Source organism: Zootoca vivipara, chromosome 3, assembly GCF_965207765.1.
Source record: "Zootoca vivipara chromosome 3, rZooViv2.hap1.1, whole genome shotgun sequence".
In the NCBI taxonomy this organism is placed as follows: domain Eukaryota; kingdom Metazoa; phylum Chordata; class Lepidosauria; order Squamata; family Lacertidae; genus Zootoca; species Zootoca vivipara.
Window position 1 is genome coordinate 16870774 of NC_142586.1, and position 13064 is coordinate 16883837.

The window sequence follows — 13064 nt, forward strand, 5'->3', positions numbered from 1 at the left end:
AAAGATTTTGATGCCGAAATAATTTTCCAATTGACTTGCCTAAGATCCATCACCTTTCAGAAATTCCCCCTGGATGTCAATTCCACCTTTGAAATCCTGGTAATGTCCGGGAAAATCCGGACGTATGGCAGCCCTACACACTAGCCCAGGCTTCCTCAACCTCGCCCCTCCAGATGTTTTTGGCCTACAACTCCCATGATCCCTAGCTAGCAGGACCAGTGGTCGGGGATGATGGGAATCGCAGACTCAAAACATCTGGAGGGGGCAAGGTTGAGGAAGCCTGCACTAGCCTCTTCTCCTCCCTTCACCCCCTCCCCAATCTACTTTTTGGAAAAGGACCGCAGACATTTTGAGAAATCCATATCCTCAGTTCTAGACCTGTTGATGGAGGGTTCATTGTTCGCATGGCTGAAACCTTTATCACCTCCCTGGGTTATACAAAATCACCTCCCTGGGTTATACAAAATCTGGGTTATCACCTCCCTGGGTTATACAAAATCTGTGTTCTGAAAACCCTGTCAGAATAGTTACACCAGTGTTTCCCAACCTTGTGCCTCCAGCTGTTTTTGGACTACAACTCCCATCATCCCTAGCTAGCAAGACCAGTGGTCAGGAATGATGGGAACTGTAGTCCGAAAACAGCTGGAGGCACAAGGTTGGGAAACACTGAGTTACATAATCCATGCCAGATTGTCAAAGGGAGGGATTCAGCCAAGTGCAACAATGGCCCAACTCTCCCAACACAGTGAGGCTCTCCAAGTAATGAATTCAATCCTTCCTGAGTTGCTCAAAACTGGCTTTCGGGGAAAGTATGTCACACAAGAGGCATCTCTGGGTCTTTGTTCCTTAACAACACTCTGCACACGAATATGCTGCTGCCAACACACTCTGGTGATTTGTTCCTGGAAGTTAGAGAATTTCAATTTGCCTCTGCCCCTTGCCAAAGGATCCTCAGGTTCAACATGTGCTTTTTGGGTAACAACTGATCATCACTATGTAGCACATCATACAAGGATGTAAGGAACCCCAATAATTCACTTGGCGAAGAAGAGGGAGGAAGCAGATTCTTTCCTCTCCCTGCTCTTCCATTCCTGAAGCCATTTGCCTACCAGTTTCATGGAGGAAACCTGGAAGTGTAAGTCAACTTGGCCCAAAAATTCTAAGGCCAACTCATGGCGTTCATCAAATTAAACTAGTTTTTCAAGCCAGAGGGGGGCACATTAGGAAACCTAAGTAACTGTCATGGACACTCAGGGCTACTTTTCTAGAAAAAGAGGTGCTGGAACTCAACACAAATACATCCCTTGTTCTCTTATAATAGCAATGGCTCCCAAAGGAGAGGTGCCAGAACTAAGCGCTAGTGAGTTCCTGCTGAAAAAAGAGCCATGTGGACACCACGGAAAACCCATTTCATGGGGGGGGGGACTGATGATACTCAGAAGTCCTCCCCAAACAGGCGAAGCACATCCAAAAAAACAGATATAGACCCAAAAAGGCAGGCAACTTAGCCGAACAACCAAAGAGAGTACAAAACCCTCAATTTGTTTGTTGTTGTTTTGTTTCAATATAAAATTTATATTTTATATAAAGGCAGGCATACATACACTCATGGGGTCTGAACAGGCAGTGACTTACCAGGAAGAAGTACTTTGGGGCAGGGTGGGTGCTCAGCAACTGTGAAGAAGGAAAATTCCATGGTAGAGATCATTGTTGTTGTTTAGTCATTTAGTCGTGTCCGACTCTTCGTGACCCCATGGACCAGAGCACGCCAGGCACTCCTGTCTTGCACTGCCTCCCACAGTTTGGTCAGACTCATGTTGGTAGCTTCGAGGACACTGTCCAACCATCTCGTCCTCTGCCGTCCCCTTCTCCTAGTGCCCTCAATCTTTCCCAACATCAGGGTCTTTTCCAGGGAGTCTTCTCTTCTCATGAGGTGGCCAAAGTATTGGAGCCTCAGCTTCAGGATCTGTCCTCCCAGTGAGTACTCAGGGCTGATTTCCTTCAGGATGAATAGGTTTGATCTTCTTGCAGTCCATGGAGAATCTCCTCCAGCAGCATAATTCAAAAGCATCAATTCTTCGGCGATCAGCCTTCTTTATGGTCCAGCTCTCACTTCCATACATCACTACTGGGAAAACCATAGCTTTAACTATACCGACCTTTGTCGGCAAAGTGATGTCTCTGCTTTTTAAGATGCTGTCTAGGTTTGTCAGAAGCAGGCGTCTTTTAATTTCATGACTGCTGTCACCATCTGCAGTGATCATGGAACCCAAGAAAGTAAAATCTCTCACTGCCTCCATTTCTTCCCCTTCTATTTGCCAGGAGGTGATAGGACCAGTGGCCATGATCGTAGTTTTTTTGATGTTGAGATTCAGACCATATTCAGACCATATTCAAAGATCAATAGCAAGAGAATAAAACTGCCTACATTGTAATGTCATTATACAAATCTATGGTGCAAATGGTTACAGGTAGGTAGCCGTGTTGGTCTGGGTCGAAGTAAAATAAAAAAATTCCTTCAGTAGCACCTTAAAGACCAACTAAGTTTTTATTTTGGTATGAGCTTTCGTGTGCATGTACACTTCTTCAGAAGTGCAAATGCTTTGAAATGCTGTGTACAGTTTTGATTGCCGCACCTCAAAAAGGATCTTGTAGAGTCGGGGCAGGTTCAGAAAAGGTCAACCAAAATGATCAAGGGAACGGAACAATTCCCCTATGAGAATAGGTCGCTGCTGTTGGAACTTTTTATTTTAGATAAAAGATGAGTAAGAGAAGCGTATAATTGTGTGTGGCTTAGAGAAAGTGGATAGCAAAAACGTTTTTCTGCCTCTCTCATAACAATAGAACTTGCAGACATGCAATAATGCCGAATGTCAGGGGGTCAATGTCAGAAAAAGCTACTTGATTTACAAGGCTACTGGCCATGATGACTATGCTCCGGCCCCATGTTTCCCAGGAGGTTCTCAGTTCTGTCAGGGTGTTTTCCTGATTCAACTAAGGAAAGAGGACCTGTTTAATGAGGGAAATATGACCCTTATTGGGACGTGGGTGGCGCTGTGGGTTAAACCACAGAGCCTAGGGCTTGCTGATCAGAAGGTCGGCAGTTCGAATTCCCATGATGGGGTGAGCTCCCGTTGCTCAGTCCCAGCTTCTGCCAACCTAGCAGTTCGAAAACACGTAAAAGTGCAAGTAGATAAATAGGTACTGCTACAGCGGGAAGGTAAACGGCATTTCTGTGTGCTGCTCTGGTTCGCCAGAAGCGGCTTTGTCATGCTGGCCACATGACCTGGAAGCTGTACGCCGGCTCCCTCGGCCAATAACGCGAGATGAGTGCCACAACCCCAGTTGGTCATGACTGGACCTAATGGTCAGGGGTCCCTTTACCTTTATGACCCTTAATAGTGGGGTTTTTTTCCCCTAGACTCAGGACACTATTTTAATCAGAGTTTGCACATAGTTTGTACATAGTTCCCATTGCTGAACAAGGAGGGTGCTGTTGTTTGTGTGTGTGAGAGGCTTTGTCAAAGCTGAGCTGCAAACAGCTCTCAGAGGTAAGCCAGGGAGACGGAGCCAAAGCCAAGTTGAAGCGAAACATAGCAGTGCTCAGGCGATGTCCAGCCCAGACAGGAATCCTATTAAAGCCTTTCCTGTTCAGGAATGCCCAGTGACTGGCTTAGATGGGCAGGGCAAGCCCAGATGATATTTCAGGGCCAGGAATTTGTACCAAATTTCAATCCATTTGGAACACCTTTCTGGGCACTGAATGTACGCTCTTGTGCTCTGGAGTGGCTCCATTCAGCCTTGCCTGAGCAACCAGGTCTTCCTGATATATTGGCAGTTCAGCAACTATCACAAAACAACACCCCCTGTCCAGAGGTTCCAGGTTCTAGGCACAGCAGCTCCCGATAGCCTCTTTCCCCTTTCAGCAATGGGGAAGCTCTCTTATGACACACAAAACATGCTGAGAAAAATATGCTACCCGCTCTTAGTGTTTGAGTTCTTACACTTCTGTTTGGCTAGGATGTGTGTGAGTGTGTGTTTGTTTGTTTTACTTTTGGGCAAGAGCAAACTTATCCCTTCCATATCAGACCGTTGTTTCTAAGATAGTCGTTCCCTGCCCTGTTCTCGGGATTCAGACCTGGAACCTGGGGCCTCTTCAGAGGAGAGAAACAGGAGAAGGACCTCCAGCCGACCCCTACACAGTCAACAGTCCTGAGGAGCCTCCATACCCAGACATTCCAACTGCAGAACAAAATGTCTTCCAGTCCAGTTGCCTGGGTTCATGGCTGGTTCTCAAAATCCCTCCCTTCTCAACCCTGAGGCCAGAGGAGAGGAGGCAACAGGGAAGAGCAGGAGCTTGAGAACCACCAGCAAAGTGCCCAACTAGCCCACACGCAAGTCAGCATGACTGGAGGGGAACACATTCATGTGAACACCTGCCTGGATCAGAGCATGGCAGAGGACCAGGAAGCAGCGGAGCCTCCAGTTTCTGTGTAAGATCTCTGTCCTGAACCCCTGGCCTACCTGGCAACAAGTCAGTATACCAAGTCCAAAGCTCAAAGTCCAGGGGTCTATCCACACAAGAGAAGTCCCTGAGCTTCAGGGACAATCCAAAATCCAGTAGTCAGTCCAGAGTCAAATCCAAAGCATAGTCCCATGAAGCATCGAAGTCAAGGTCCATCATCAACATGAGCAAGTGAGCAACCCAGTACCTCAACTCTGTTGCCCTTTTACACTTTGCATGCTGATCGTAGCACCTGGGCTTCACGAGGCATGTGACTCTCACCTGCTCCAAGCCTCCTCCAGCTGAGGAATCACACACCTCCTCCCAGAGCTATTGAGTCCCACTTGGCCAGCTAGGGAGCTAGGCTGTGTGCCTTTGCAGGGCCGGCCCTAAGGCAAGGCTGGGTGGTGCAAGGCGCCAGGGCGCCGGGCCACCAGGGGGCGCCGCGCTGCTCCACCCGCGTGGCAGCTGCGCTTGGAAGCTATGCTTAAGACGGCCCTGGGCCTTTGCCTGCCTCTGCCTCCTGGAGTGTTCCACCTGCTGCTCCCCATGCCTCAGAGCCCACCATGTTCATGGAGATAGGAGTCCCCCTGGCTCTGGTGATAGGTCCAGCTGCTCTGATTTTTGCTCACTGACCCCCTATCCCCTCATCATCCTCAGCCCCCCTGTGAGTATTTCCTACACCAGGCATCCCCAAACTGCAGCCCTCCAGATGTTTTGGCCTACAACTCCCATGATCCCTAGCTAACAGGACCAGTGATCAGGGATGATGGGAATTGTAGTCCAAAGCATCTAGAGGGCCGAAGTTTTGGGATGCCTGGTGTAAGAGCTCCAGTGCCTGAACTGGTTAAAGAGCACCTGCATCATGAATATATTCTGGACTTGCAAGGAGAACTCAGAAAAACTCATTTCACACACATCTGTCCTTGTGAAGTTTTCATCCTCTCTTAGACATAGTTCAGGTCATTGAAATAACCAGAATGTAATACTCATAGACAAACAAAAATGCCAGCACCCCCTCCCCTCTGCAGGCGCACCCCCTCCTCCCTGCCTTTTTGGGCAACCTTCCCCAAGAGTTAAGTGGGTTTTTTTTTACATGAAAAACAGCTCCCTCCATCTGCTCCAATTCTGAATCATGGATATCTTAGGTAACGTCTCTTTCAGCACGATGAAGTGGCTGGGGCCTTGGTGACCCCCCGAGACATTACATCGTCATAAATAAGGGGATTTATTTACAGATATAAATCAAGGCACAGGGTTTGAAACACACCATGGGGAAAAGGGGGGGAAAGGGGAGCGCAATCAAGAGATGGGCCAAAACCTTCGCAAAAATAACTCTTCCCAAACATAGCGAACATTGTTTTAGGCTCGCATTGGACCTGTCCCCAGCATCTGAGCTTCTTTCATGACTCATTTCCCACAGGTTGGCAAGTAACAGTTTCCTCCAACAACTGGCTGACAAACATGGCTAAAACTGAGCAGATGTGCTTTGATTGACTGAGTTGCTTCGGTTCTGAGGGGAGGGGGGGTGCCGTTCCTCAAAGGCTACTGTGCATCAAAAGTTTCATGGCTGAGAAAACAAACCCTTCTCTTCTTTTCAACCAGATGCGAGTACATTGCTCAATTCTACACATACCAGAACAACACTGAGAAATAACTGCAGGAGAAACATCTGGTCAGAATATCGCTCTCCAGATTGTCGTCTTTTGCTTGGGGAGACATACCTGCAAGTCTCTGAGAAGTCCTAGGCTCTTTTTAAGGGCTGGCCAAAGGTTTCCCTGTAGAGGAGTCTTCTGCCATTGAAAGGGCTCTAAAATTGTGCCTCTTTTCTTCCGTGGGGTAGGGGGAAATGGAAAAACTAACAAACAATTTACTTTCAGAAATGGTCAAAAGAAGAACTCTGTATCAACTCGACAAAAACTGATTCAATAAAAGGCAAGGGAGTGGCCGCCTAGTAACATTTTAGCTTGCAATCCTTAATCTGTTTCAACTCTGGAGTAACTGCAATTTAAACACTGGCTAAGTTCTATTGAGTAAAGCCTGAGATCAAAAGAGACTTAGGAATCAGAGTTTGACTGTATCGTCTGATCCAGTTACTGATTACAGTAAAACAAAACAGCAGTCGGATAATTGGAACATCTAGAAGAAACTGCACAAGAAACATATGAATTGGCCAGTGGAGCTGCTAGACACAGGTGTTATAGCGAACACAGCATCGCGGTCTTAGCGCTGTCTAGAGAGGTAAAGCGAGTGACTTCAATTGACAGAACTAGAGCAGCAGCTATGTGAAGCAGAGTCCATCTCATTATGTTACCTATCAATTGCTGTTGTTTTATAAAAGCTAATTCCAGTGATTGTCCAGTGATATCTCAGTTTCGGTCTGAAGTTGCTGCCCGTATTAATCTTGTCTTGGCAAGAATCCTTGATATTCACGGATGTAAATTTATTTTAAATTACATTCTTGTAATATGGTGACTAATGGCGGGGAGGGGGGGAGGATTTTATGAACCCCTGTGGTTGCTAAGAGACATCGATAAATATTCACGATCTGTTATACAGTTGCCTGAAGACCATAATGCCCTTGCTAGATTTGAAGGTGCTTTCTATAAACACCAACATATCTATTCGAACATTTGGAGGGCATATATCAAAATGTATGGGTCAGTTAAGATGGATGTGCTGATATTTATTGTGTTGTGAATGAGAGTGGATGACTTTTGGGTTTGTTTTTTGTTGTTTTCCCCTTTTGGGTGCTGTGTTTGTTCTTTAATGAACTTGCAATTTTAAAAAAACAACAATAAATAATAAAAGTTCACTCCAATCTAACAAATGTTTCAGTTTGTCCCAATGTGCATTTCCTCGTGGAGGCTGAAAAATGGCTAGGGCTCCCAAACTGTTGTTCACGTGCTTCATTCAAGTGTTTTTGCAACATTTCCTTGACTTTGTCATTGAAGATAGGAGATGACAAATCCTTTGCACTAAATATTTGTATGGCTTTCAATTGTATGTTTGTTGCTTCCTTTATTTTATTTTTTTGCATTGTATTTGACTAGATTACAATTTGAAAGCAATAAAATAACACGTGTAAGAAATAAAAGAAGCAATTAAAATGCAATTAAAAATCTAACACAGAGCATTACAACAGGCAGGAAAAATTAATCATTACGTGGCCTGCCGAGACCCACAGCAATTTTTGAGTTGTTTGGGGGGAGGGGGGCGAGATTTGAAACCCCTGGCCCTAGGGTACTCCGTCCTAGCCTAACACCCAGCCTAGTTCCTTTCTGAGCATTTTTCAGCTGTGTGAGCAGCACTAAATCCCATATAGAAGCCATAGAAATTCCCTTCACAGTACAGGTAAACTGGAGATATACTGTATGTGGTAGGTGTAAGCGGAATTAAAGTGCCAAGATGGAGGGAGAGGAGGAGGAGCGGCTGCCGTTGCCAAGGCCCAGCCCTGCGTGATATGCCATCTATGAGTGGATGCGGGTGGTGCTGTGGTCTAAACCACTGAGCCTCTTGGGCTTGCTGAGCGGAAGATAGGTGGTTTGTATCCGCATGACAGAGATAAGCTCCTATTGCTCAGTCCCAGCTCCTGCCAGCCTAGCAGTTCCAAAGCACGCCAGTGCAAGTAGATAAATAGGTACCGCTGTGACGGGAAGGTAAACAGCGTTTCCATCACGGTGTCCCATTGCGCCAGAAGTGGTTTAGTCATGCTGGCCACCTGACCCGGAAAGCTGTCTGTGGACAAATGCCAGCTCCCTTGGCCTGAAAGCGAGATGAGTGCCGCAGCCCCCATAGTCGCCTTTGACTGTACTTAACTGTCCAGGGGTCCTTTACCTTTACCTTTTGCCTGCCATATCTGTGGGGCAGGCAGGGGACTGGGTCGCCCTGGGTGGATCCAAAGAGGGAGCAGAGCACAAGGAGTCTTGATTTAATTTTTTAAAAAAATACTTTGTGCATCAACATCTAATCTTGCCCCTTTCTAAAATTCCTTTATTGGTGCGTGTTTTTCTTTTCTTTTCATCTACCAAAGAATAAAATAAAATAAACTTGGCATTAAGGGGTTTTCTCCAGATGATGGAAGGCATGTTGGTGGAGCCGTGGTGGCACTTGCCATTCTTCTGGTAGGAAAGGGGGGGTGACAAAAAGATGAGGAGGTTCGAGGAGGGTCAGGTGGGCAGGGAATGAAAAGTATCCCTATTTTCCTCTGAGGAACGTCAGAGGGCAGGCTTCTGAAATGCTACTTATAGAAGACCCCAGCAAAAGCTGTGAATCGTGGACTTTTATTTGCCCATAAGACAACTCTCCTCCCGAGCCACTGCCACTGCTGGCTGGCTGGCTGAGAATTGCGGTTTTCCTGGTGCTGACACACTCTCTCGATGGATGCGAAGCTTTTCCAAACCTCAAGCTTTTGAAACTAGATACTGGCAGCCCTGCTCAGAACAATGATTTCATCCAGATACACACAAAGCCAAAGAACACAAGCCTGTGCCCCTCTGATGTTTATTTTAAAATAATTATTGCATGTTCTCTCTTGCTTTGGAGAGCGCAGAAATATCGTGCTAGGCATGATTCAGTTCAGAAGGACCGCAGGGGCTGCCATGAGGGAAACCCGAGGACAGAATCCTGAACTGTGGTATCCATGCAGAAGCAGAGACTCGGGGACATAGGCAAACTACCTTATACCAAGTCAGAGTATTAGCTCACCCAGTTCGGTGCTGTCTCTGCATTGAGTCTGGCAGTGGCTCTCCAAGGTTTCAAACGCAAGTCTATCCCAGCCCTGTCTGCAGTTGCCAGGGGTTGAACCAGAGACCTTTTGCAGCAAATCACATGCCGTACCCTGACCTTTGGTCCTTCCCTGCAACAAATCCATCTCAAGGACAGGGCTTGTTTTTTTCTCGCATCATATGGATTCTTAAGTGCTTCTTCCCCCCACCTGAAAATTCAATCAGGCACAATTTCCGCTCTCAAAATTACCAAACCCTCTTTGGCCTCAATTCAGTAGCCTCTTGCATGGGTGGGTAGATTTTACCATGACCCTATTATTATTATTATTATTATTATTATTATTATTATTATTATACCCCGCCCATCTGGCTGGGTTTCCCCCGCCACTCTGGGCGGCTTCCAACAAGTACCAAAATACATTAAAATATCACAGATTAAAAACTTCCCTAAACAGGGCTGCCTTTAGGTGTTTTCTAAATGTCAGGTAGTTGTTTATCTCTCTGACCTCCAATGGAAGGGCATTCCACAGGGCGGGCGCCACTACCAAGAAGGCCCTCTGCCTGGTTCCCTGTAGCTTTGCTTCTCACAGTGAGGGAACCGCCAGAAGGCCCTCGGCGCTGGATCTCAGTGTCTGGGCTGAACGATAGGGGTGGAGACGCTCCTTCAGGTATATAGGACCGAAGCCGTTTAGGGCTTTAAAGGTCAGCACCAACACTTTGAATTGTGCTCCAAAACGTACTTGGAGCCAATGTAGGTCTCTTAGGACCGGTGTTATGTGGTCTCGGCGGCTTCTCCCAGTCACCAGTCTAGCTGCCACATTCTGGATTAATTGCAGTTTCCGGGTCACCTTCAAAGGTAGCCCCACGTAGAGCGCATTACAGTAGTCCAAGCGAGAGATAACTAGAGCATGCACCACTCTGGTGAGACAGTCCGCGGGCAGGTAGGGTCTCAGTCTGCGTACCAGATGGAGCTGGTAGACAGCCGCCCTGGACACAGAATTAACCTGTGCCTCCATGGGCAGCTGTGAGTCCAAAATGACTCCCAGGCTGTGCACCTGGTCCTTCAAGGGCACAGTTACTCCATTCAGGACCAGGGAGTCCCCCACACCCGCCTGCCCCCCAAAAACAGTACTTGCTCGTGAAGTACAGCTTTCATAGCATCCACACAATGCCATCGTCATCCAAGAGCTCTCCTGTGTTCCAAGTTAGGAGAGGGCTTCCATACATCCAGAATTTCCCAGACATAGCCAGGATTCGGTAGTCAGAAACCATGTCTGGGCAGAAATCACTTAAATGTCCTGGTCAATCCAGTTGTAAAGCTCAACAACTGTTGTGTCTGGATTTTCACTTTTCGAAATATGGCAACCCTAAATTAACACCACTTCCCTCTGCTAAACTGCCCCATTTTGACCCTATTGTTATTCATTTAACAATGAAGCGTTGAGGGAAGATCTAGTAAGCTCCTTAGAATTTCTCCATCGCTTGCAAGTTGTGTTAATCTTTAACGCTAGCATATGTCATATGTCGTGGGAAGGGGGGGGCAGTGGGAGACCCTTGCATGCTGCCAAGTCAGCCTGAACCAAATTTGTGAGCATCTTATAATGGAAATAGGCCATAGAAAATGTATACAAATTCGCCGTTTGTAGTCTGGGGTCAAATAGACAGTTTAACTTAGAAATAATTACAAGCAAAGTGTCCCCCGCGAGCTGCCAGGCAGACACGATGATTGCCCAGACTTTCATTAAGAAAAGAAACCCAACCAGAAGAAGGAGGGGGTGGGTGGGGAAGGTTCCAGGCATTCTTTAACTCTATCGAATTTGTCAGCACACTGCAGCTGATGACAATGTATCTGCCTGCGGATGCCAAAATAAGATGTTGAAATTTTCGTGATGCCTGTATTGCATTAAAAAAAGTATATTAAAAAATCCCAAGCGGAGCCAGTTTGCTGGGCACAAACAGGGTTCGGGGAGTAGGATGGGATGGGGAAGCAGGGGTTGTCGAAAAACAGGTGTGCTGTTGCCAGAACTTGGACCCAGCCAAAAAGCCATTATTGTTCAAGAGTGTTGCCTTCCCCACCCCCTTTCAAAAGCCCATCACAACACATGACCCCATTTCCCTCCAAAATCTCCGTTCCTTTATTCAGTTTCACCAGTGAAGAGTTACAGAGAATAACAGTCTTGTAGCAGCTGTTTCCAGTGGATTTTGATCAAGCGATGCCGTAAAAGGTATTCTTGGTGCTATTCCCGTGGAACAGACATACGTGTGTCCTGGACAGCATGAACCCATCCCCTCCCTCCCTCCCTTCCTCCTCCTCCTCCTCCTCCTCCTCCTCCTCCTCCTCCTCCTCCTCCTTCTTCTTCTTCTCTCTCTCTCTCTCTCTCTCTCTCTCTCTCTCTCTCTCTGTAAACCATGTAACTACCATATCCCCCCCCCCCAAGCTAAGGGCTTTTTTCAAGGGTCACATAGATTTGTTATAATGAACCTCCTCGGCTTATGATACAGGGGGCAGCTGTGTCTAAGCATCACAAAAGACTTGGTTTTTCCATCTTATTAGTTTTTAGTTAGACTTGATTTTTGTGAAATTGCAGACAAAGGTTGCGAAATATCAACTTGCATGGGACTTAACTTCAGGTTAAACACCTACAGGCTTGCACCGTACGCGGGCCCAGGCAGGAATTTCTCCGCTTGGCAAACTGGCACTGGCCATTGGGTTTTCTCCCTTTGGGCCCAATCCATAAAACAGCCCAGAGAGAAATGGCAAGACAAATGGAGGCTGCTCCTCATTTTCCTAACTCCTGTCACTGTTCCCTTGCATAGAGGAGACAACTGAACAGGCCGAGGCAGAAAGGAGTGTTAAAAGCAGATGGCTCCAGCGGTTGGCAATGGGTTCCTGCTGGTGTGTGGGCCTTGACATTTGCCCACTGATGCTGATTCCCAAAACTGGGCCTGATTACTCAAGGATATAGCTTGAAAAAGCCACTCATGATCAAAAGTAAGAATAAATGTCCATGACCTAAGGTTTCCTCAGACTTTCCGTCACATCAGTCTAGGAACACCAATGAACGCTTGACAGATTTCCTGTTCCTCATTGTTTCCAGGGCTGAATCCATACTACATAGAAACTCTGCAAAAAAAAAAAACCCCAAAACCTTTGACATTCGTTTTCATTCCAATACGCCACTGTCTTGGAAAATATTCATCTTCGCATCTTACTAAATGATTGGATAGGAGTCTATTAACATCACCATGAAATATGCAAAAGCATAATCATGTTTGAATTTGCACAATTGGATGCTGGCCAAAGGGAAATTATAAAACATTTCTATATTCATATTTGCTTCTTTTCTGATTTTATCCTTAGGTAAAGGTAAAGGTACCCCTGACCGTTAGGTCCAGTCACGGACAACTCTGGGGTTGTGGCGCTCATCTCCCTCTATAGGCCGAGGGAGCCGGTGTTTGTCCGCAGACAGCTTCTGGGTCATGTAGCCGGCATGACTAAGCCGCTTCTGGCAAACCAGAGCAGTGCACGGAAACACCATTTACCTTCCCGCTTGGAGCGGTACCTATTTATCTACTTGCACTTTGACATGCTTTTGAACTGCTAGGTTGGCAGGAGCTGGGACCGAGCAACGGGAGCTCACCCCGTCACGGGGATTCAAACCGCCGACCTTCTGATCAGCAAGCCCTAGGCTCTGTGGTTTAGACCACAGCGCCACCCGCGTTCCGATTTTATCCTTAATTGCTTCTAATTTCAAAGGTTCTGGATCCTTTGATTTCTTCACTAATATTTGCTGCTGAACACTTTGTATGAATTATGCCGCAGGAGACTGAGG